At 43.6% G+C, this 14,694-nt stretch overlaps 1 protein-coding gene across 1 annotated transcript in view; it reads left to right on the forward strand.

Annotated features, from left to right (window-relative positions):
• The window catches only part of ccnd2a (cyclin D2, a), a 185,828-nt gene that overhangs the window by 57,856 nt on the left and 113,278 nt on the right, over window positions 1–14,694 (forward strand). The gene's annotated exons all lie outside the window — the stretch shown is intronic.

Raw genomic sequence — 14,694 nt, forward strand, 5'->3', positions numbered from 1 at the left:
GTAGCAACTCAGATCAGCTCAGAGGTCTGATGACTGCTGGTCAGAGCACTCCGTCTGCACCGTCCCTGCTCTGTTTCTCCAACTCACAACTGTGCACAGATGTAACCATCCTGAAATTGTTTCCATTTAGTTTTGTCGATTTCTGCGTCAACTTCTTGAAATGACTTTTCTGGTGCCGGCTAGTTTGACATGTATGTTGTGGCTGTGCAGTGGCAATGACTTGCACAAATGTGGTTAATGTCATAGATCGTATAAAGCATGACGTGACGTCACCCATTGGTTTCTGAATCGGACTTGCGAAACCCATACAGCGGTTGCCATATTGGAAATGCTGTCGCAAACTAACCTTTGGTCAACCTGGTAACAAGAGCTGGAGGTTACAAAGTAGTGAGTGAGCTACAGAAACAGTTACAAAGTGCCTGTCCAACAGTACCGAATAATACCGAATAATCTACTCCCTGTATGGACTAGTGGAAGTAACTCTATTTTTGTATCAGGCTGGTAAACATGTTGATTTCTGCTGTAAGAACAGACATTTAAGAATGGGTGTGTATGTGACTTCTTGGGCTTTCGCAGCCCGCCTGAAGGGGACACTCCAGCAACTGCAGGTTTTTTTGTACTTTTTACAGAAGTTGCTGCTTGGTAAATGCAGACTTGGTCCATCAGTTGCCCCCCCTAAAAATGTCTGAAATTGGTGTCATTAGTCCTGTGTTGACCCTGTCAGATTTTTTGAGGACGTGCACAGCCGACGCACCAAACGGACAAAGGAGATGGGAGGCAGCCATCTTGCGCATGCATTGCATACACATCGCTAAAGGTGAATAAATCTCTGCGTTACTTTGACAAACCTCATGTCTGATCCCTGCCTGTTCATGCTGGCTCTGGACTACAATGTGTGATTATTTCTGTTTCAGTCCTCCCCCTGTCTCAAGCCTCGCCATCCTCACAGCTGTACTGAGCTTTTCTGTTCCTCTCACCCCAGTTGTCTTCTCAACTAAGAGGACCTTGTCTCCAAACTGCCCTCCATTCCAGTCACCATTTGGAGTTAGGAATCCCCTTTTTGATAAGGGGAAAGAACTATTGCAAGGCCAGGACTCCAGCAGGAAGCCTGGCTTAAGCAAGGTACTATTTTGGTTGAACAGTCCCATTGTCCGTGGACTGGGGACGGCTGACAGCCTGGGGAAGAGGGTGGAGGCTGACGCAGGGAGGAGGAATGATGTACTGTGTGGACATCGCAACTACCATGCACACTCCCCTCCCTCCTCCAGCTCTGATCATTCAGAGGGTCCTCTGTCCCCCTTTTCAGTGTGGAACTCATGGCAGTCACACTCTAAAACATGTGCAAAGGAAGGGGCAGGGGGGGCCGTTATGTAACAGTGCCTTCTCTAACAGGAGCTCCACTCTCTTAAAGATGTAGTGTGGCAGAGGTGCAACTGAATGTGCACATCAAAAAGCTATTAAAAGAGACAAGGAAGAGATGATGTCAGGATTTAGTCCACTTTTTTTGTTGTAGTGGACAATCCCTTTTGTTTTTGGCTGTAATGATGCCACGTGCTAACAATAACCCGTTTTTAGGAAAGGGTGGGATGACATGATGAGAGAGAGGGAATGTCGGCCTTGGACTTTTTATAAATCGAGATGTAAATACGGAAAGATTTATGTGGAAAGAGAAGAGGCTGCTTGGAAAGAAAGCACTTGGAAAATGATGTGTTGTCATATCTTTACAGTCGTGTCGTGGAGTCCAAGCTAACCCTAAACTGTAAACAGACTTTGAATATTTGCAGTGATAAGTTTAAAAGTAACTTTCTGTTTCATCTTCAGAAGTATATGCAGTATGTTAGAGAAATTTCCCAGGCAGACGTGTGAGTATGTGAACTCAGTAACACCACAAGGCCACACAAAGACACTCACCACACACACAGAAACACACATACACACACACACACACACACACACAAATGCTAAAAATGGGAGGGGATTTGATATATGTTACGGGAAACGTGTTCTTGTTTTAGCTTTACTGGTAAGCAAGATCTCATGGCTGCATCCTCCCAACTGTCAGAGGCCCTAGCTTCTTTAAGTCTGAATCCCTCAGAGACTGAGCGGCATCAGCACAGACGGGCGCTAATGTAAAGCATCCAAACTTACAGGGGTTCAAATCAGGATGATCCCCTGCTGACTGGAGTCTGTCTGCTCATCTTATCATCAGTTTGCAAAAACTCCAGTAGTTGTCCTGAGTCAGAACAGACTGCCTGAGGAGAGTTGATTTCTTTTTTTTTCTGTTGATATTTCCTGCGGTATTGACTTATCTCAGATGTTTTCAAATTGCTGTAACATTTAGACATTAATCGCTGGGTAATCAGGACTAAAACAACACAGCAACAAGCATAAGCTTCTCAGCGTCCGCTCAGAAGGCTGCACAAACAAACAAGATGAAGGTCACAGAAAATGCTCTGGGCTAGAAGTGCGTCATGTGTGGGCCCACTGCGTTGAGGTGCATTAAAGGCCACACACAATCATGCCTAAAAGACACACAAACAGGGATACACACACTGCACCTAGAAACAACGTACATGTACACTCTCGGACACACTCCTTATGTTTGCCCTCTCAGACTACAGGGGCCTCAGTACAGCCTACATGCACACCCACGCGTTCCTGTTGCTGTACTTGTCTTACTGCCTGCGCCGGCTGAGCCACTGAGCCAGCTGGTGATAACAACACTTCCTCCTCGCTCCCCTCTTGTGCTCAGCTTTTGTGCTCTCTACCATCTGCAGCAACTGGCTGGAGCCGAAGCATCAGGTTACGCACACAACTGGAGACCCAAAAGATCCTGAGGACACACAAGTACAAACCAGATCCAGGGGCCAGAAACAAACACACACTTCATGACGGTTACAGTTGTGAGTGCACGAGATTTGGCAATTAGAAAGAGGAGAAAGAGTTCCAGAGTTCTTATTGTGCATTTGGACACAAGCCAAGGAAGTGGGAGCATGCAAGTAATAGTTATCCTGCAAGGACAAACACAGATCACTGACGATACAGAACGAGAACTGACAGTATTTAAGTGAGGAAGACATCAGCAAAGAGTAGTTCAAGCCAAGAGGAGACTAAACCCTGACATTTTCAAGATGATTTCATATAAGTTCAGGCCCAAACCTTTTCAGGAATAACTTTTCACACGAGTACCTCACAGTGAAAGATCGTCTGTTTCAGATGCACTCTTACAACTTGTGTCTTAGCTCAATTTTCAACTGCACTGTGAGGTGTGTTAATCAGTTAATCAGTGTGCCGGCTGTTGGGTGAGTGTATAATACGCAGTGTATGTTGTGAAATGAAATGAACTGACCAAATAAAAAAACTAAACAAAAGCATGAGGAGCGACAAGTTGAGGAAGGAAGGTGAAGGAGAGATTGCATGGGTTGACTCTTGGATCTTGCGTCCACCTGAGAGAATACCCACTGCTAGTGAACTGCAGGAAGACGCACACAAAGACAGAGAGGGGAAAACACAAGAGAAGGCCCTGCTGGCTGGAGGGCCATCACACTTGTAATACTCAGTTTGATTTATGTTAAAGAGTAGGTATAGGAAGAGGAGTTTTCCAGAATGGGGACTCTTTCTGGATTTATATCTCTAAAATATGTTTAAGAACGTTTGTAAAATACACACACAATAGTACAAAACATAATATGGACAACTGAAGCAAGCCATGAATAGTATAAAGCAGAGAAACTGAACGATATGATCACCCTGCCATCGCTCGCAGTCAATGTTATCTGCTGTGTTGTTGTTTTTTTTAAAGACCTTTATTGTGGGGCTTTTTATGCCTTCATTGGAGGGACAGGACATTTAATAGTCAGAAATCGAAGAGAGAGAGAGGGTGGGGAATGACATGCAGGAAAGGAGCCACAGGTAGGATTCCAACCAGTAGGCTACAGCCGTCCAACCTGCTGTGTTTGTGCATTGTCTCTGACTGTCAACAAATTTAGTCGGTGCCTGGCAGGAAAAAGTCCACATGAACTCGGTTGAACGGTTCAGTTCACATGCGCTCCTCTTGGGCAGTGTCGGTAATTTTCAGGAGTACATTGCAATGCATGTGTGAAAGTGGCTCAAGAGAGAAGATCAGGCTAGAAATGTGTGCTCTGTCTCATCCTTGTATGTGAAATGAAATCAGAGGTATTAGATATTAAATTTGATATTATTAGAGATATTTATATTTAAAACAATCAAATTTCAGGTAGAATGTTTGTGCAGCTGCTTGTCTGCTTGGCAACTAGTCCAGGGTTTCCCCAGGCCTCTTGCCCAATAACAGCTGGGATGGGCTCCAGCCAAAAAAAGGCTGATGGGCGCTGACGGGTAGCGACGGTACCGGACACACTTCAAAAACAAGAGTGAAGATCGCTCAACGACGGGCGACAATCTCCTTGGTGTGTCAGGGCCTTAAGACAGCAGGGACAAATATGGTTAGCATTCTTACAGTTAGCATGCTAGCTCACTCACTATCCAGTTTAATCGAATTCTGCTCTTCCATGAGAAGAAATGCTCATACATAACCCGTGTTGTCCATTTATTTGCAATACAACTAGGCAACAACAAACATTAGCACGTCAATACTAAGCTTCTCGCACCACCACAATCGCACAAATATTTAAATGGATTTCACTCTGTCTGGTGGAAACTGTGATGAGAGTTTGATCACGTTTGAAATATATCAAAACAGATCTATCACACCATGAGCGTCTCTGTGTGGTAGTGCTGGTGAATAGTGGTGTTGAGATTTATGTTCAAATTGAGTTTTTCAACATTGTTACAAAAAATTCCAACAGTTTAAAAGTTTAGTGATTGACAAAGTGTTTCCTATTACACCTGAGGGCAACCTGATGGTGTGCACCAATCGTCATGGCAATCCATTCAACTGCTGTCAAAATGTGTGACTGTGAACTTCTGTTTGCCTGTTGCTTACTTATGAAACTGTAAGATCTCCATTGATTTTCCATTTGTAAGCAAACCCTTTATGAAAATGATGTCCTGATTATTCCTGGATGGGGGGTAAGGGGACAGTAGAGGAGAGAGGGAGTGTAAGAGGAGATGGGGAAGAGAGGAAAGCTGGGCTGTTCTGCTGTGAGGGAGGAAGAGAGTGGCATGTGGCTGGATGGTATCCTTGGGAAAGTTTGCAGCTCTCTCTCCCACTCTCTGGATCTTAGCTGGGGACAAATACCACATGGAGCTGAGAGGAAGCCCGCTGGAGTGTGCAGGGCCGTGAGCACACAGGAATGTTTCACTTCAAATGGAAAATGTTCACAGCTGTTAGTTAGGCTATCTCTCTCACTCTATTTCTCCATCTCTATCTATCCATCTCTCGCTCTCTCACTGTGTCAGAAGTCCGCTGCTATGTTTAGCTCCACTCCTCGACTGCTTGTGATAACCAGTATTTTTAGATCTGCCGTGTCTCAGTTTGCCTTTTATCCTAAAGTTTGACTGTCATCTAGAAAACATACTTTTTTCAGTCAAACATAGGGAGTCTGAAGATTTCTACTGACTCTTCCTGGGGGTCAGGTTCCTTAACAAACAAACACTAAACAATATGTTCAAAATACAGGAAGCCTTTAGCTGACCCAAAAAACAAAAATGACATCAACGACGACACAGGTTTTCTGTCGCAGCATCAAACTGTCTGGAGTCTGATGGATCTGGCTTGGCTGAATATGAGTCACCACAATATTCAGGCTGTGCTTAAGGAAAATGAACCCTGAGTCACAGATTGCCATCTGGTTCTGTGCACCTGCTGCACACATACTAGCTCCCAAACTGCACTGATGTCCGATATGACTGAATTGAATCATAGCAACAACTTTTCTTAGGGATATAACCAGAGCAGAGGCCTGTACTACGAGGCGTGTTCAACTTACCCAGGGTGTCTTCTGGATATCTGGCTTCACTAACCCTAACCAAGGAGATCACGCTAAACGGTCGCACAGACTTGATAGCAACCCGATAAGTAAACCCAGAATTTCAACGAGTGTGTGGGCATAAAAGACACATATTTCACAAACTCTGGGCAAACTATGATGTACGAGTTAAGCATGTACTGCAGGCTGTCGGAGCTGCAGCTGAATTATAACATCTTAAACTGTCAGACACATGCAGATGGTTCATTTAAAGGACGACACGGGAGTCACTACTTTCAGATCTATTGTGCACTTTTGATGATTAAGTGATATTATGAGCCATGATTTGCACATTCGCACTCAGGGATAGTTTTTTCTCCCAGTTCTTCTTGCATTCATCGCTGCAGCTGTGTGATTTCGGTATGTGCCTTTTGTAAAAATGTATTTGAAAACGTATCTAAAAGCAGGAAGTTAACTTAATTTTATAACTTTACTGCTTTGATTAGTCTCGTCAGTTAGTCGCTTTTGTCATGATAACTGTAAAGCATTTAAAATCTATTTTACTATCAAACATCATATTAGAAAAATGATAAGGTAAAGACAAAGTGTCTGTAGGTCTCTCCCCCTCTGCCCCTCTCAAAATCAGCTCAGAGACCTTCAAAATCAAGACACCTGATTGGTCTGTACATTGTGTATCGTACAGGTTTAGCTCTAACCCCAAACTGAACCCATTCTGGAGTAGTTTAAGTGTTCATCTTAAGTGACCATGGTGATCTACCCAGGCAAGAAGTAAACCACCTTCATAGTACTTGAAACCCAGAGGTTGTTTGTACAGTAAAAGATCCCTAATAGCTTCTGTGTTAAACCCTGAAGTTACCTTGCTAACTCTGGTCTGACTCTGCAGGTGACTCTTAAGTTGTTGTATTCTCCAAAGACACTGCATAGTGCTGTGTCTTTGGAGAATGTGATATTTTTTGGGTGCTGTAGCTCAAAGCTTGATTCAAACTTGCGTCTCTTCCCTCCTGAAAACTGAAAGCTGTAACTGAAAGCATACAGCTCACATTATCTTCCCCTCTTCTGTTACGTCGAGTCGTTCACAGCTTGGATAAACACATCTTCCTAATCTATAAGTGATGGGTTCAGTGTCATAGATCCCTGTGTATTATTTACACAGAGATGTTGTTTGCTGGTGCATCTTTCTATGGTGAGCCATTAGATACGACAAGCAAGCATTCTAGCTCCTGTTTTAATGTTTCCTGTTTAAAGCATCATTGTCAGAGTTACAGTGTTGTATGACTTGGGGCTCGATGTAACGGTTCGTCAAGAGGCTCAAAACCTGCCTCAGCTGCAGCTCTCAGCCTGTCGTTAGGTTGACTGAAAGTTAGGCGGTGACGGCATTTCCATCATGGCGATGGCTGCCGATGAGCCTCCAGAGCCCCCTGCAGGAACAGATGGGTGATGTCACTCAGGCTTCATCCATTAATATTTACAGTCTGTGGTTTAAATTGGCATTAAATTTACATTTTTATTGTTTAAAAATAACAGTTTTACAAATACTGTAAAACTGTAGAGGCTCACCTGTAAAAATACAGTAACCTGGTGTTGTATATATATACACTACAGAGATGTTCTCATAGTAGTGATCCATCTGTCAGCTGTCAGTAGGTTGTCATCAGTTCACTTTTGGCACTGACGTGCTGTCCGGGTATTTTCAGTGAACATCTGTAGTTGATTATGCATGTGTTTGGATCCTAACGCATAATGTAATGCTGTAACCTTTGACCATTGAAAGAACAAGGTAACTCCCTTGCAATTAACCCCCCATCACCCACCTACCTGTCTGCCAACTTTGTTCGTACCCATTTGCCCAGACACACTCATACACAGTATATATAGAGTGAATATATACAACACCATCCACCAAACCACCCACAAACTCAGCCAGAGGCTTAAAACCAAGGTTTTTCTTTTTTCTTCTAAAACCACTTCCCTGCCTTTTGCCTGCTCCTGGTGACGACACTCTCTTGGAATTCACTCTCTGTGCTGGTGGTGCTCTCAGAGAGGGAGAGCGACTGTGTTGTTCAGATCTCTCTGTGCTCAGCAGCCACTAACTAGGACCATTTGGTGTCTCCTTTCTCCAAAATCTTTTCTTTACCCCCCCCCCCCCGGTCTCTCTTCTGCATTCAGTCTCTCTTTTTTTTCCTCCATTTGTTCTCTTCCTGTCTGGGTTATGGCAAGTTTACATTGTTTGGTTTGAAATCAGGCCCTCTGTGAACATAGGGGGTCTGCAGACTCATGGCTGATATTGGGACTATACAGTGTTTGCTAAATCTTACTCGTAGTGAAGCATGAAGTAGGTGCCAAGGTCTGATATTGAGCGTGCTTTTCCATCTTCATACCTTTAACTGTAATTCAAATTCACCTGCATTTACATTTGTTTTTTTATTTGTGGAGGCTGCATGTGCATGAAAAGATGGAAATGTTTCCATGTGTGTGTCCAGTGGGTGTGTGCGAGAGAGACATGGGGGGCATACTTTTGGATCCTCTGGAGGCCTGTGAAGGGACGGCCTTCTCCTCCTCCCTAAACTGAGCCTGGCTCTAGATTGATGGGGGAGGTGTTGCCTCTGCTCACTCATCCATCACACACTTTATTTGGGTTTTAGAGGAAAGGGAAAGGGGAAAAAAGAAGGAATAAAGGAAAAAAGACTTCCAAAAATATCAGAGTTGGGGGGCTGGGGTTTGGAGGGTTGAGGAGTTGAGTAAGGGGAGGCCCCTTGGTCTGTGTAGCCCTCCTCTCCAGCCCCTCTCTCTCTGTTAAAGCAGATGCTGGAAAAGAAGTCTTACCCTTGTGACCCCCTGCCATTCTCTAGTCCCAGCACTGATAACAAAAGACAGATAAAGCCAAATGGGGGGACCGATTTAGTAAAGATTAGCGAGCAGGTTTTGCGATTTCTTCTAAGGTTTCTGTCTTGTGTGGGTGTGCATGCACATGTTTAGCTGTGACTGGTAAATGTTCGGCACCAATACCAGATTTTGGAATAGGGTGGCCTGATAATGTCTAGTGGTCTTTTTCTACCATCCAGGCTGCAGGGTTTTCAGTGTTACAGGAAAGTGAGGGAAGGTGCGTTTTTAGGGCTGATATAGGAAAAGAAAAGTCTGCAGTGCCAGCCCTTCACCGCTTCCAAGGCATGGTGATGTTGTGGCAACGAGGAGTAAAACAACTCAGTCCTCAAAGTCTGACTGCTCTAACTACCGGCCGTCTAAGCATTTATGATTCCTTCACATGTGTGTACATTAGTGCTTTCACACATGCACAAAACTCCAGAAAGCTTTTGGACATTTCTGGGGTGAGCTGCATATGTGGTGCAAACGGATTCATTTTTCTCTTCGACTTCAACCAAAATGTTTCATTGGGGGGCTCCCTAGTTAATATGCTGTGAGAGGCCAGATTAGGTGGGAATATTCAGGTAAATTCTTTGCAAGCAAGCAGGAGGGGGTGGTGATGTTTATACTCTGCAACCTGCATGCGTCCGGTTGCATGTAATGCAACTGCTTCAAAATGTTTTCTGCTCCTTTGTTGATACAGCAAAAATGTTGAAATGCAAGCAGCATAGCAGAAGATTCTGTTGCTTCCTCTGCTATTTCCGAGTCCGAGACCTCCTGTCCAACAGCGACAGTCTCCTGCTGTGAAGTGCGTGTGAACAACCAACTCAAGAAGACTTCAGGGGCAGCCTCCCTGAAACGTTCTAGAAAAGTTCAGGAGTGCATGTGTGAGAATTGTTTATGAGGGCTATGATCAAACGTGTCATTGTGTTCCACATTTAGTATCTGTCTCTGCACAACAGAGGCTAGAACACAGTTTTAATGGTTCGTCTTGTTGACATGTTGTCTCTGAGGACTTCCTAAAATGTAAACACATTGTCTATTGAGGTAGAAATGGTTCCATTTGGTATGGGACATCTGTTGCCACACACACGGTACAGTGCGAACATATACAAGCTCTATCCTGGCTTTTGTCTGAATTGCCCGTAGGAAAATTGGAGTGCTCAAAAGGGACTATCAAATAAAGAAATCTCTGTTTGCTATTATTGCTGCTGTCAAGCTCGGAGGTGGCTTGTAAAGCTTGTGCCAAACTATTACGAGTGGTATAATAAATAAACAAGGGAAGAGAGGGAAATTATTCCCTCCTGAGATTACACACTGGCCTTTCTCCCTGTGGTTGTAGAGAAGCTCATGCAGGTTCCTGACAAATGAGCTCTAATGCTGTTTGTGATCCTGAACAAACATTTCTTGGCTCAGAAAGAACACTCAAAGGATGCCCTTTTCAAAACAAACACCAAATCATGTAAATGCTTCTTCCTTTCCTCATGATTAGTCTCTTTGCCATGTGGCCAAATAAATGAAATAATTTTTCCAATAGAAGCTGCCTTTGTCCCCAAGTTGAAGTCGACCAAGCCAAATCCCACAGTTTTGTGATGTAAAAATATGAAAATGTGAATTTGTAGCTAAAAGGGGACTAGGTTGGCTTATCCTTGTGGGTATGAGAGAGTGTTGGTTTCCTCTGAGAAGCTTTTCCAACTGCAGACCTCGTGGTGGAGTCCCCAGAGGCCTTATTTGAATCACAAATGTCTTTCGTTTCTCAATCGTTCACAGGTTTTGGTCAGTTGAGGAATTTTGGGACCCATTAAAGCCTAGTGACAATGACTTTCACCCCTGGGGCCACTACAGGGGTCCCCCCCCCTACTGACCTCTCCATTGCTGCCCAGTCATGGCTCCAACAGTCCTGCTCCTGGGTTCTGACTGGTTCAACATAAACCCTCTGGGGTCAATGTCCCTTTTCTCTCTGTCGCTCTTTTCCTCCTTGCTGCCTTGTTCTGGCTCTAGTCGGGGCTTATCAAAGACAATCCAGTTCTGTCATATGGCCAAATCATCTTGACACCCATTTAGCATGCTCATCAGAGGGCAGTTATGAATATTCAAGATGGTGCCAGGGGCCAGTGAGAGGCAGAGTTGAAGCAATGAGAGTGACAGATAATGGGGCGTATATAAGCCCCAGGGACAAAGAGAAACAAGAAGAAGACTCGGTGTGTACATGAAAGTGAGGAGGACAGATGGGGAAGAAAACTCTCCTTCCTACAACCCTTATCATATGGTTGTCAAGACTGGAGCCTGCATGCCTTTAACTGCTTACAATGGAAAAAAACATTTATTTGTTTGTTGTTCTGTTACCGGTAAAAATTAATGATCTAAAGGAATATATCAATTGACCAATCGGAGAAGAAAACCTTTTGTTGCGCTGCATGTTAATACCAGGCTGTTTACTTCCCTGATCCTCTTCTAGTGCTGTTGACCACAGTTTGGTTATGAATGTATTGGATCTTGTGAGAACAAGAGAGCCATGCCAGGAAGGAGCGAGTTTGTCTGAATGAGCCTGCCTGTCTCCTTGACATCGATGTCAAAAACTTCTAGGATCCCGTCCAAACTTGAGACAAGTGATCATTTGGACTTTGAGAGAGCGGCACTGTTCCAAGCTTTGAAGTTTAGGCTCTGAAAGATTGTAGATGGAGACAGGAAGGGTTATCAAGGGTGTTATATCTTCATGAATTTGAGACATTTACAAACCCACACAGCGTTAGTGCAGTTGTATTCTCTGCATGTTTTCTGGTTGACATACTGCTGTAACAGTATAATGAATTATATATATATTTATATATATATAAGTATTTGGGACATGATACATTTACTTCCTATTTTTTCACGTTTGTCCTGCAATTCCCCATCGAAAATCATATACGGTTTCCTACCCTGAGCTGGACCAATGAACAGACAGAATGAGCAACAGTTGTTCCCACTATACTTAAAAATACACTTCTTAACGGCAGTGGCTCGTCAGCTGATCAAGAGGACAAAACAGAACTGAACACTCTGTCATCTCTCTGTCCGCCTCTTACTTTCACCATGTTTCTGTAACTAGAATTAACCTAAAAGGTGGAGGGATTCAAAGATGGATGGGTGTGTAAGCTAGGGCAGACAGTATCATTTTATCACCATTGCCATGTGCACATTCAAAGTATTCACATAACACGACTTGCAATGTCAGTCATGTGACCTAAAGCATGTCATGTTGCCACTTTTGTGTTGTTTGATGCAATCCTAAACTCCATTCCTAGTCTGCAATAAAAGTATGCTGATCAGACATGATCGACATCAGTGGTTCAAGAAGTGACCACTGTGCATGTTAAAACTGACAGGCCACAGGCAACACTGCTGCCATCACAGCTTCCACGGCATGACACTCGAGGTTACAGACTTCAGTTAAAGATTTTAAATCATTGTCTATACCCGCTATCAGCAGCATCTAGTCCCAGTGCTCACAATGCTTTGGACACATGTACGGGCTTTAAACGGTGCGGATGTTCCGCTGATTGTTTACATTTAGATGCTATACCTGCAGCACGCACCTTAAAGTGACTCACAGGCAGCTCAACACGCTGAGCTTGTTGTTACGTAGTAGTTACAGGGCTGGATCGTGTATACTAAACATAACTCTGAACATCCTTAAAAATAACATGAACAGTAAGTAACACAATTATAAGTTACAAGTGTTTTTGTAAAGTCTATGAAGAGATGTGTCGCTCCACCTGTTCTTTCTCTCCACCTTTCTTCCTGCTCTGTGTGTTTCTGTCAGAGGGTTGGACCCAGTGAGTGATCAAAGAATAATTTAAAGCACAATTGTTTGATCGAAATTTGAATGAATATACATGAGAAGGCGCTGCAGTTTTCAGAATTCGCTTAGCGCTAGTGTACGCTGTGTGGCCTGTTTCTTGACCTCTGTGTGTTCATATGTTTGCGCTGTGTGTTTCATGTTTGTGGGTTGCAATACCTTTGAACATCCCTACACAAATTACCCTACTGGATCTCACAAAGATGAATGGGGGTCAGGGCAAGGCCACCCGCGCCTCACCACAGTTCTTATATCTCTCAGAAGACAACTTGTAACCCGCCTCAAAAAGGTTGGATACATTAAGATGCTATACATGCAGATGATACGTTTATTTTTATCTGAAAAATGTTTCATCATTCCTTTTTGTTGAAGTCAAGAGTATTGGTTGCATCGTTAGCGCTATTAATAGTTTCATATACAACAACAAACCTCCTTCAGAAATAGATTTAAAAAAAAACATTTCCACTTATGACAGAGAGTATAAATTATTGTACACAGCCGTCTGCATCACCACACCAAAACACCTCTTTGCACCATCTGTAGGCTATAATGTAAGTCCATAAGTCTTCCTCTTTGATCCTTCACTTCCAGTAATGTTCCTTCAAGAGAGAGCTCTCTCTCTACTCTGCAATTTTAGACCGTCTATCTAAAACAGTCCTGACCCATCTGTGTCACAGGCCCTATCTGTCATTATCGGCTCTTTATTGTTCTCTGGAAAGTGTTGCCTACACCGCCTGCTCCTGCCCTATCCTCAGCACCGCGTTCTGAGTCACAAAGGTCTGCAAAAAGGTTGCTGGCTTTTAGATGATGGTTCTTGTATAAAGTCAGAGTTGAGTCATTTTAAAGGAAGAGCTTTGCGTCTGCCAGACTCAGATAGGTTTGTCACTTCTGGTTGAGTCATAGGAGTATACGGTGGCGTTGCCAGCGCTTATCAAAATGAAAGCAGCTGTAGATGATTTTAAAGAGGGTGCAACATAATCCGCGCAGGTCAGTCATTCGTAACAGGTGAATGGTTAAAAACTTGTGTTGTTCATGATAAAAAAAAATATTGGAGATTGTGACGGTGGTGGGTGAACTACGGTGTGCAGAGCGGAGGAGGGGGATTCAGAGGAGACCACATTGTCAGAAGATCCTGGGATGACTCACCACAGCCCCTGTCAGTTAAAGTTGGGTTTCCTGCACACTTTGCCACAGTGTGTAGATGTCTGTCTATAGCGTTATTTCACACATTCACTCCTGAAAATCTCTAGAAAATTTCACGACTGCTAGTGGAGTCTTCCTGAGTTGGCTGTTCCATATACACCTGACAGCAGGAGGTATTTCCTGTAAGGAAACAGGAAGCATGTTTTGATTAAGTTTATTAAACGTATTCAGTGAATGAGTAGCAAAGAACACACTTGCAAGCAGAAAAAAAAGAATGCTCTTTGCTTTGTGCATGATAATCAAATGAAAGTAGTTGATCGCATGATAAAAATCATCTACCCCGCCCTCTTCCTTGTGGTGGCTTCTGTGAATATTACCTGCTTGGTTCTTACATCAGATCATCCCAACATTCAGAGAAAATGTACTAAAAGACTGGCAGGAGAAAGCTAGGGTGAATAAATCAGCTGTTTGCGTTCACACATGCAGCTCGTTATCAAATTTGTGTGAAATTTGTGTAGTTTTGTATGTGTGTGAAAACAACGAATACATGTGATGAGTTGGTTCTGTTTATAAAGTTTTGCTTTTTTTTTTAGATCTCAATGAAAAAATGGGAAAAGAACCGTTTTTAGACTAAGCAGATTTGCAGGTTTTCACATATTCTACATAATTTTGATTTTCTCTATGTTAATGGGGAAGGGGGCGGGTCAGAATGCACTCATTGACCCTCCACAGGCAGACAGATACTGTACACTCCGGCCAGAAAAATGCTGCCCATCCCGTCAGCTTGCTAGCAAGGGCAGTGAGGTAGATAATAATTGTCCGCCTGGCTGTGCCAGTGCCAATGCCAGGGTGGGCTAGGAGGACTGGTGGGTCTGGCTGACGAGACTAGATCTCTGTGGGCATCAGGGTCCACTGGGCTATGAGGAATCAGGACCGTGT

The sequence above is a fragment of the Labrus bergylta genome, chromosome 7 (genome assembly GCF_963930695.1).
Source record: "Labrus bergylta chromosome 7, fLabBer1.1, whole genome shotgun sequence".
Classification (NCBI taxonomy): Eukaryota; Metazoa; Chordata; class Actinopteri; order Labriformes; family Labridae; genus Labrus; species Labrus bergylta.